Source organism: Panthera uncia, chromosome D1 (assembly GCF_023721935.1).
Source record: "Panthera uncia isolate 11264 chromosome D1, Puncia_PCG_1.0, whole genome shotgun sequence".
Taxonomy (NCBI): Eukaryota; Metazoa; Chordata; class Mammalia; order Carnivora; family Felidae; genus Panthera; species Panthera uncia.
This window is the reverse complement of record NC_064808.1, coordinates 53,299,295-53,309,125: the sequence shown is the minus strand read 5'-3', so window position 1 is coordinate 53,309,125 and position 9,831 is coordinate 53,299,295. Positions and strand designations below refer to the sequence as shown.

General features: G+C 43.2%; 1 protein-coding gene across 2 annotated transcripts in view; it reads left to right on the top strand.

Moving 5' to 3' along the window:
* Positions 1–48: 48 nt before the first annotated feature.
* Positions 49–9,831, top strand: part of NUMA1 (nuclear mitotic apparatus protein 1) — a 72,442-nt gene continuing 62,659 nt past the window's right edge. The window contains exon 1 of one of the 2 annotated variants that reach the window (XM_049651545.1): positions 49–275. The gene's annotated coding sequence lies outside the window, so the exon portion shown is untranslated. Of the gene's footprint in view, positions 276–9,289; positions 9,525–9,831 lie in introns of those variants that run through there. The other variant, XM_049651550.1, reaches the window with a different exon arrangement.

Below are 9,831 nucleotides of genomic sequence, written 5' to 3'. Positions count from 1 at the left end.
GGTGCTGGGATTTGTGGTTTTCTTTGCTTTCAAGTCGCGGCCGGCTTCCGGAAGTAGTGACACCGCTTCTCTCTTCCCAGTGGTCTTCACACTTCCTTTTCCCGGGTCCTGAAGCGTGCCCTTGCGTGAAACTCCAGCCGACCGGGGCCAATCAGAGGGTGGTGCGAGGGGGCGGGGCCATAGTTTAAACTAATTGTGCGCTCGGAGCGCTGGCGCGAGTCCGCAACGAAGAAGATCCCGGGGGACTGTGAGGCGCTGCGGGAGCGCGCGGCCAGGTAACCGGCGCGGGCCCGCGGCTGCTGTTCGGTCTGGGCGCCCGCAGGGATGCGGTGCTGGAGGGGGTGCTGGAGAGGCGGGTGCGAGCCGAGAGCCTCCTTCGTAACCTACTCTGGGGAGATTTATCGGGGGTGAGGTGTGTGAGGAGGGGCGCCTGTTCCGAGGGGAGGTGCCGGCGTGCATAGTGGGAGGGTCTGTTTGGGGGTGTGTCCGTGGAATTTTGCCTGAGGACGACCGGGGTGCGGGGTAGTGCCTGTTCCTGAAAGGCTTGTGAGCGAGAGGTCCCAGGAAAGTCTCCGCCTATTATTGTTAACAATAGCAGTAGTAATATTGGTAGTAAACGTTTTCAGAGCACCAACTACGTTTCAGACACTGTGCCACACCCTTTATATGGATCATCTTTTTAATATTCCTAATTTTCCAGTTATACTTTATTAGAGATAGGGAACCGGCGGTATTTTATAATGTTTTTTTGGCCAGGATTACATAGCTAGTGCGTGGTTGGCTGTACTGGGGTGTTTGAGGGTTGGCTTGAGGGGGGGAGGGGCCGTGTGGCGGCTGTGTGTGAGTTGTTCTTAGGGTCAAATCAGGTAGGTTGTTTCATGGAAACATCTTAGAAAGTACAAATTTATGACTAAGTGTGTGAAGGTTGTGGGTGGGAAAGAACCTAATTGGCTTGATGCTCCCTCCTCTGGGTGCGCCTTCTTCGTTACCTCTGGAAGAGTACTTCTCATCTTGCATTGGAAGAGTGTCTGCATGTTTGTCCTTCTGAGTGGAGACAGTGTCTTTTGTCCCTTTATCCTGATGCCTAGACAGCTATGAGTGAGACATGTCATGGCCATTAATGTATGCTTTGAAATGAATGAGCTTTCATGGACTGAAAGGAAATAGGAGCCTGGCTTTCCCATCTTCATTTAGTGGCTTTTGAACTGCTGTATTCTTTTTGTGGGGAATGGGGCTGCCTTCTAAAAATGTGATACTTGCTTTGATCCGTGTTTTCCTCTCTCTGGTGTCTGTTGCCTGGTCCTGTCTTTCCAAAGTTCTGGACCGTCATGTGTGTTACTTTGTGGTGGGCAGAAACCTTGTTGGGAAGGGAATTGGGGCTACCTTGTGGAGATCTTTACTGCTGTGAATATACGGGAACCTGGAGGGAACATTCAGATCAAGTAAGGTAGCTTTCAGTCAGCAGGGATTAGTGTATGTACTCCTTCCCTCTCTGTTCCTGTATGGTATTTCCTCGTTAGAGGAAGAAGCATGTACTTGTCTGTAAAAGCCCCTAAAGTACTCTTTTCTTGGCCCAAGTTTAAGCAAATGATGACTAATTGTAATTCCTTAATCTTAATCAAAAGCCAAAGCTGTACTTCCCCAAAGCTAGAAGATATTACCTGAAAGCTCATATAGGAAACATTTCTATCTAGAGTGTTCTTCTTTACTTATGGAATATGGGAGCGAGAAGAATGCTTTGAACTAATACTTGAATTCTAGAACTGTTAGGATAGGGGCAAGCCCTGCCACAGGTGGCTACACAGAACTGATCAGGGAATGTTTTGACAGCTGTGTCTAATTGATAACACCCTGTGGTCAGTAGCTATATTGGGGGTCATTTATTTAAGCCTCTTCTCCAGTGTATACCAAACTTCTCAAAAGGTGTTGTCTGAACTCAAAAATGATCACTTCCAAGAATGAGACAACTCCCAAAGGCAGTCTATTTCAATATTGAACAATTCTAAGTGATAATAATTGTTACTGTATTGTAATAGCATTATGTTAAAATTTTTTTTAATGTTTATTTTATTTTTGAGAGAGAGAGAGAGAAAAAGAGGGGCGGGGGAGGCACAGAGAGAGGAGACACAGGATCCAAAGCAGGCTTCAGGCTCTGACCTGTTAGCACAGAGCCAGATGTGGGGCTTGAACTCATGAACCGTGTGATCATGACCTGAGCCGAAGTCAGTGCTTAACCGGCTCAGCCACCTAGGCTCCCCAACAGTATTATGTTTTGTGCTGCAGTGAGTTTTTCATCTTACCCTTATATGTTTACTATTTGTTTTGTCACAATTCTTTCTTGCACTTTGTTCCATTTTTGTTAAAGAGATGAATGTATCTTTCAGATGTTTTCTTCAGTGAGGGTCAGTTAGTGGTAAACATTCTTCTGGGAAACATCTTTATTTACTCTTTTTTTTTTTTTTTTGACGTTTATTTATTTTTGAGACAGAGAGACAGAGCATGAACGGGGGAGGGTCACAGAGAGAGGGAGACACAGAATCTGAAACAGGCTCCAGACTCCTAGCCGTCAGCACAGAGCCCGACGCGGGGCTTGAACCCACGGACCGTGAGATCATGACCTGAGCCGAAGTCGGACGCTTAACCGACCAAGCCACCCAGGCGCCCCTATTTACTCTTTAGTCTTGATAGTTTAACTGGGTTCTAGGCTTCCAAATATTTTCTTTCAGCATGTTGAAAATGTTATTTTACTGAAATTCTGGCTTTTTTTGTTACTTTTGAGAATGTGTTCACAATTTAACTATCATTTTTTTAGGTAACCTGCATTTTTCTCTGTTTTAAAGATCTTCCCATGTTGTTTGTGTTCTACAGTTTCATTACATGGTGTGGATTTAATTTTACCCTACTGGGGGTTTATAGTGATTCCTCAGTCTGGGATTTCATATCTTGCATAAGTTTTGTAAAAAATTTACGGTCATGGGACAGCTGGGTGGCTCAGTTGGTTGAGTGTCTGACTCTGGCTCAGGTCACGATCTCATGGTGAGTTCGATCCAGTGTCGGGCTCTGCTGACAGCTCAGAGCCTGGAGCCAGCTTCAGATTTCTGCTCTGCCCCTCCCCCACTGTGCTCTGTCCCTCAGTCTAAGTCAACTTTGCTTATGGATAATTTATGTACAGTAAACTTTATTTGTAGTGAAAAGTTTTGAAAGATGTATATACACTTATCAAAAGCTGCCACAATCAAATTATAGAGGAGTACCATCACTCCCCAAAATTTCTGTGTGCTTCTTTACAGTCCATGTTTCCCTTCACCTTGGCTCAGGAACTATTGTAGATTAATTTGTGTTTCCTAGAATTTTATATAAGTTAAATCATACAGTTGTATTTTTGGGCTTAGTTCCTTTCACATAGCATAATGCATGTGAGATTTATCCATTTAGTTGCATATATCAGTAATTTGTTAGTAGTATTCTGTTATATGGTTGTATCAGGTAATTTTGCTTATTCACTGTTCATGGACATTTGAGTTGTTTCCAGGTTTTGGATGTTATAAATGAAATTGCTATGCGCATTCATGTATAAATCTTTGAGTGTTTGTATACTTTCCTTTTCAGAGTGGAATGGCTGGGTTGTATGGTGGTATATGTTTAATTTTTTAAGAAATTACCAGTTTTCTCAAGTGGTAACACCATTTAAGCAGTATGTGAGAGCTCTGTTTGCTTCATATTCTTGCGAATACTTGGTATTGTTGGCTTTTTTTTTTTTTTTTAAGTTTATTTTATTTGAGACAGTGCAAGTAGGGGAGAGGTGGAGAGAGAGAGAATCCCAAGCAGGCTCTATGCCCTTAGCATGGAGCCTGACATGAGGCCCAGTTCCACCTACCATGAGATCATGACCTGAGGGGGAATCAAGAGTTGGATGCTTAACTGACTGAGCCATTCAGGCACCCTGGTATGGTCGGCCTTTTTAATTTTAGCCATTCTCATGGAGGTGTAGTAGTATCTCACTGTGGTTTTAATTTGCATTTTTCTAATGACTGATGATGTTGAACATCTTTTCACATATTTATTGGCCATTCATATATCTTCTGGAGCAACTTTGTGGTTGCTTCTGTTGGGCACTCATGGCTAGTCCCAATCTGGGACCAAAATGTATGTAATTTTTCTCTACTTGTAGATTTTCAGGCCACGAGCTTAGGCCGCAAAACGACTATGGTTTTGAATTCCTAGGAGGGTTTTTTCCTCCCACTTCACTAGGTGAGCAAGACAATCTTCCTTATTTCCCTGTGGACAGACTTTTTTCCCCTGGTCTGTCTTTATTGAATGTCTTAGCCTTTGTATAGGGATCTCAGCTGCTCTTTGTAGGCTCAGAATCTGTCTCCTGGACAAAGAGATGGTTATAAATTCTTTACACTGCTAGGATAGCTATGCTGTCAGGTCGCTTTTCCTGGGACTTCCTTATTTTCTTGTGAGCTCAGTTTATCTATGTATCAGGATCCAGTCAGGAAAATAGAAACCACACATAGCTATTTTAAAAGTGAACTCAGTAAAGGGAATTAGTTTAAAGCCTTGCTGGAGGGCTGGACAAGCAAAAAGGGTATCTTTGATGTAATAACTGCATTAAGCAGCTACTTCATCTAGGGCCAAAAAACAAAGGGAAGAAAGGTTGGAGTTCTCAGATCCTGTAAGTCTGAAGGGATCTGGAGGAACTACGCCCTGATTCTCTGAGGAGAGGGCGTCTCCTGGTGCTGCTGGTTTCTCAGGTGTTTGCAGGAAGGGCCTGGAGGAGCCAGGTTTGGTTGAGTTCTGCCCAGCTGGTGCTGGTGCCTCTGAGGGGGGCGCATTGAGGCTGGTTCTGGGAGTTTAGCAAGAAGTGGGAAGGAACCAACTGCTGTTGTCAAGAAACAGCAGGCCATACGAAGGAGGAAGTTCCTGCCTTCCATTTTCCCTTTAGCACCTCCTACAGAGCCAGCTGGCAAAGGTGTGATAGGGTTGGCAGAGTCCAAGCCCCAGTGTCACAGAGCAGAGTGTAACAGGGTAGGTGTGGAGCTGAGAGATAGTAACTTAATTGGCATACTCTAAAAGGATGTTTATTATATTTTTCTAAGCATTTCCAGGTGTATTTAGTGGGAAGATTCTCAGGTTATCTCATTTATTGTATCAACAGTCATGGCAATAGTTAACATTGTTTTTTTCTTCAGGATATACTGTGAGCAGGCTCTGTTCTAAGTGCTTTACGTGAACTGCTTCCCAAAGTTCTGTGAGGTAAATAACTGTCATTATTACTATTCCCTTTAACAGGCAAGGAAACTGAGACACAAATAAATTAAGTAGTCTATTCAAAGCCATACAGTGTAAGTGGAGTTGGTGTTCTAATCCAAGCATTCTGGGTTCCATAACTCACATTCTTAACTCTTACTATGCTGAAAGTTTTTCCCTATGTCAAACCGAACTCTATCTTTCTGTAATTTCTACTCGTTCTGGTTTTGTCTTCCTGCAGAACACATACATTTTTCTCTTCACCTGCATGACAAGTGTGCATATATTTGAACACATTTTCGTGTTCTCCCTCACTAAACATCTGTAGTTCTTCCCTCACATTTGCTACGATATATGACTTTTAGACTTTTCACCACAGTTGTTTCATTCTTTAGCTGCGTGGACTCTGACTTTGCTTTTTAAAAGTGGGGCACAGAGTTGTCTTCTAACACAACCCAAGCCTGCGCTGGTGTTTTGGGCAGCTGTGTTACATTCATGGTTCACTGAGAGTGTGACATCCTCTCTTCTGCCTCCCACCATATGCAGCCTGCTCCCTCCCCTACCCCAAGGGCCCAAAGGCAGCCTATTTAATATAAACTGCTGTACCAAGTCTCTACCTTCTTGTATTAGTTTAGTGAATGCAAACCTTCATGTTTAATCATGTTAAATTGTATCTTGTTACTTTTGGTAGCATAAGAACTGTTGAGAGCTTTTTTGCCAGATCACATCTAAAAGCATTGTATTTTCTCTCCTTCATAGTTTATAATGCCAAAGCTTGACAAGCGGGCTTTATATGTTTTCATTCTGTCTTTGGTAAAAATGCTAAAAATGGTAGGTTTGAGAAATAAGCTGTGTGTAATACTACTATAGGTCTTACTTCAGTTGATGGAGGTTTGAGGGGGAATAGTTTTGGCTGTTCTTTCTGCTAAATTGGAGGAGGAGCTATCTGGAAAGATATCTTGGCTGTCAGTGAGGGGAGGAGAGAATCAAGGTTAAGGGTTGGCCATTGGGCAATCAGTCATCCTAATAAGGGACCACTTGGCAGAAGTAAAGTGATCTGGTGGCTGTAGAAGGGGAAGAGGGCATATTGCACAGCATGCTCCTGGGTTGAGGCCTCAGTAGACAGCTGTGTCAGCTGCCCTTTCTGTCCTATTTAAGGGCTGATTTCTTTGAAGCCAGTGCAGGAAATGCCAGTGATTGAGCCTGGCAGATTTCTTCTGCCTTACTGCAATTGAGGACAGGTTTTATATGGTGAGGAGTAAAGACTGTATATTTCAGGCTTATTTATTTGACCACTTGAGTGCCTTCCTGTGACTGGTCAGACATACTTCTTTTGCAGGCTATCAAGTTTTTGGTACCCGATGACAAGGTGGGTGCAATGTGACCCTGGATCTTGGTCCTTCGTGTGGGTAGCAACTGTTTTGCCCTGTAAGTGGGCATTTGTCAAGTGTCTCACTTCTGGATGGCTTCAGTGAGGGGCGAGATCACAATAGCTTTGATTACCTACTTTTCTATCTTCCATGTGGTGTGATGGTGTGAGTTTGAGGGAAACCTCTTGTTCCTTAGGAGTTTGCTACTGTACCCCTCATGAATTGCTGCAAAGTGGACTCTGTCTGGTTGCTGACCTCCAAAGCCCAGTTTCCGTAGGTAGTGAGCAAATAAACAATGAGTGCCTGTTTTATCTCTCAGAGAGCTGAATATATAAAGAAATGTACAATACAGGATTTCCCTCCTCACCAACTGTTCAAACCTGTAGATTCTTTATAGGAATCATAAATATTTATATACTCTTGTGTGTGTTCAAATCTATCGATACTTTATAAGAAAAATATAACAAACTCTTTGCCTACATTTGCCAGTTGTTAACATTTTGCTGCATTTGCTCTCCATTCTTCATATTCTGAACCTTTGGACTATTAGATGCAAACATCATGTTACTTCATCCTAAATATGATTCAGCAGTGTTTCCTAAAAACAAGAGTATCTGCCTATATAATAACAATACATCTAGGTCTCAGGAAATTTAGGATTGATTCAGTACATCCAGTGTATAATACTTGTTCAGACATCTCACATTTTCCCAGTAATGTCTTTTATAGATTTTTTTTTTTCAAATCAGCCTTCAGTGAAGGGTCATTCATGCATTTAGTTGTGATAATTTTGTCATGCCCCTTGAGCAATTCCCTAATCTCTCAATCTTGAATGCTTTTTTATCTGTCGCAACATTGACATTCTTTAAGAGGTTAGGTAGATTTTTGCAGAATTTTTTTAAGTGTATTTATTTATTTTGAGGGAGAGTGTGATTGGGGGGAGGGGCAGAGAGTAAGAGGGAGAGAGAGAATCCCAAGCAGGCTCCATGCTGTCAGTGTGGACCCCGACATGGGGCTCTATCTCACGAATTGTGAGATTGTGACCTGAGTCAAAACCAAGATTTGGATGCTTAACCAACTGAGCCACCTGGGCACCCCTAGAATATTTCTTAATTTGGATTTGTATGATTATCTCTTCTTCATTAGATTCAGGTTAAACATTTTTAGTAGAACTAGATAGGTTAATACAGTAGTTTGATTAGTGAAGCTAGAAAACACATGGACTCACTTCAGTTTTGCATGACTGTATATAATTTAGCACTCGACTGTGTTGTCTAGTCTGTAAGCTCTATAGGAATTGAGAGAAGAGGGAACTCAGTAGGGCCTGGAATAACTAGGAGAGACTTTGGCAGGAACATGAATAGAATTTGAGATAGTTGGAGTATATGGTTAGATAAGCTGCTCTTTGGGTTTTACATCCCACTATTTAAAAAAAAATTGTTTTTTACATTTATCTATTTTTTGAGAGACAGAGACACAGAGCACAAGTTGGGGAGGGGCAGAGAGAGAAGGAGACACAGAATCCGAAGCAGGCTCCAGGCTCTGAGCTGTCAGCACAGAGCCCGATGTGGGGCTTGAACTCACAAACCGTGAGATCATGACCTGAGCCGAAGTTGGACGCCCAACTGACTGAGCCACCCAGGCGCCCCTCCATCCTACTACTACTAATAATAAAGTTGCATGTATATCATGAAAAATGAATTTCCTCTTCAGATTTAGAGTGCTGTATCTTCTATGGTGTTTGTACTACTGGGAAGCGTTTACTTTAGAGCTCTTGCTTTGGCTTCAGAGGTGATGCCCAGGATTTTGCCAGCTGCCTAACCTTGGGAAAGTTTCTTCACTTGCAAGTTAGAAAGAGTATTAATAACTATTTAATAAGTTATTGTGATGCTCAAAGTGAAGAACTGCATAAATATTTGAATCAAAATATTTGAATGCCTTGGGGCGCCTGGGTGGCTCGGTAGGTTAAGCATCCAGCTTTGGCTGAGGTCATGATCTCCCAGTTCGTGAGTTCGAGCCCCTCATTGGGCTCTCTACTGTCCGCACAGAGCCCACACATCTTCTGTCTTCCTCTCTCTCTGCCCCTCCCTCTCTTTCTCAGTCTCTCTCAAAAATAAATAAACATTAAAAAAATAAAATAATTAAAAAAATAATAAAATATTTGAATGCCTTTAGGTGGGGACAACACTCCATAGTTCTGCCATATGCTCCACTGGAGAATCCATTTCTTTTACCTGCCTGACTCAGGTATTTGAATTTACCACTGCTGGATAACTCAAGGCATGGGAATGAGAAATAGAGTCTTATGCAGAGAGAAGTGGGAAGACTGGCTTGATTAGTTCAGAGTGTATGCTGTGGAATAGTGGGAAGTAAGGTTGAATAAATGACTTGAGGCCATATAATGGAGGGCTTTGAAAATGAAGCCAAATAATTTAGATATAATGCTTTAGACAGAAGAAAGCCATGGAAGGTTTTTGAGGAGAAACACACTTGGAAATTAGTGATATGGAGCCTCCTGAGGAAGGACTTCTCTTGGTTTGGAGACCAGAATCCTAATAGGGCCTTCCCAGTGCTGACCAAGGCGTGGGGGTGGGGGTAGGGGTGTGGTGTGGTTTGGCAATCTTGCCACAGGAGGCCAGAATTTCTGCCCCAGTGACTCTTCCTGCTCTGCCACTGACTCACCCCATTGACCTAGGCTGCGTGGCTTCCCTTCCGTTTGCTGTCTGATCTACAGAATGCTGGGGCTGCCCAAGATGATATGAAGCTGAGCTGACCAACAGTGGGTGGGATGGGAGAATGAACAAGCATTCCTGCCCCTTTGCCCCTTCCCTGGGTAGAGGCTAATTCTAAGCCAGTCTGCCAGGGATCTTGTCCAGGCCTGGGGAAGCTGTCCACCAGGAGGTAAGTTCAGGATGGTTTCTGTCCTTTCTCTGCTTTTTCATAGATCAGCCTTTTCCTGAACAGAAGCTTTATTATTTTCTTTTTCTCTGATTCATGTTCTTCATAGTGACCTTTCAGTTACTTGAAGCACATGGGTTACTGCAGGAGGTAGGAAGAGAGTTTTTTGTTTGTTTGTTCAAATATTTTGGGGAGAGCGCAAGTGGAGGAGGGGCAAAGAGGGGAACAGAGGATCTGAAGCGGGCTCTGCACTGACAGGCTGACACCAGGGAGCCCGATGTGGGGCTCAGACTCGCTAACCTTGAGATCA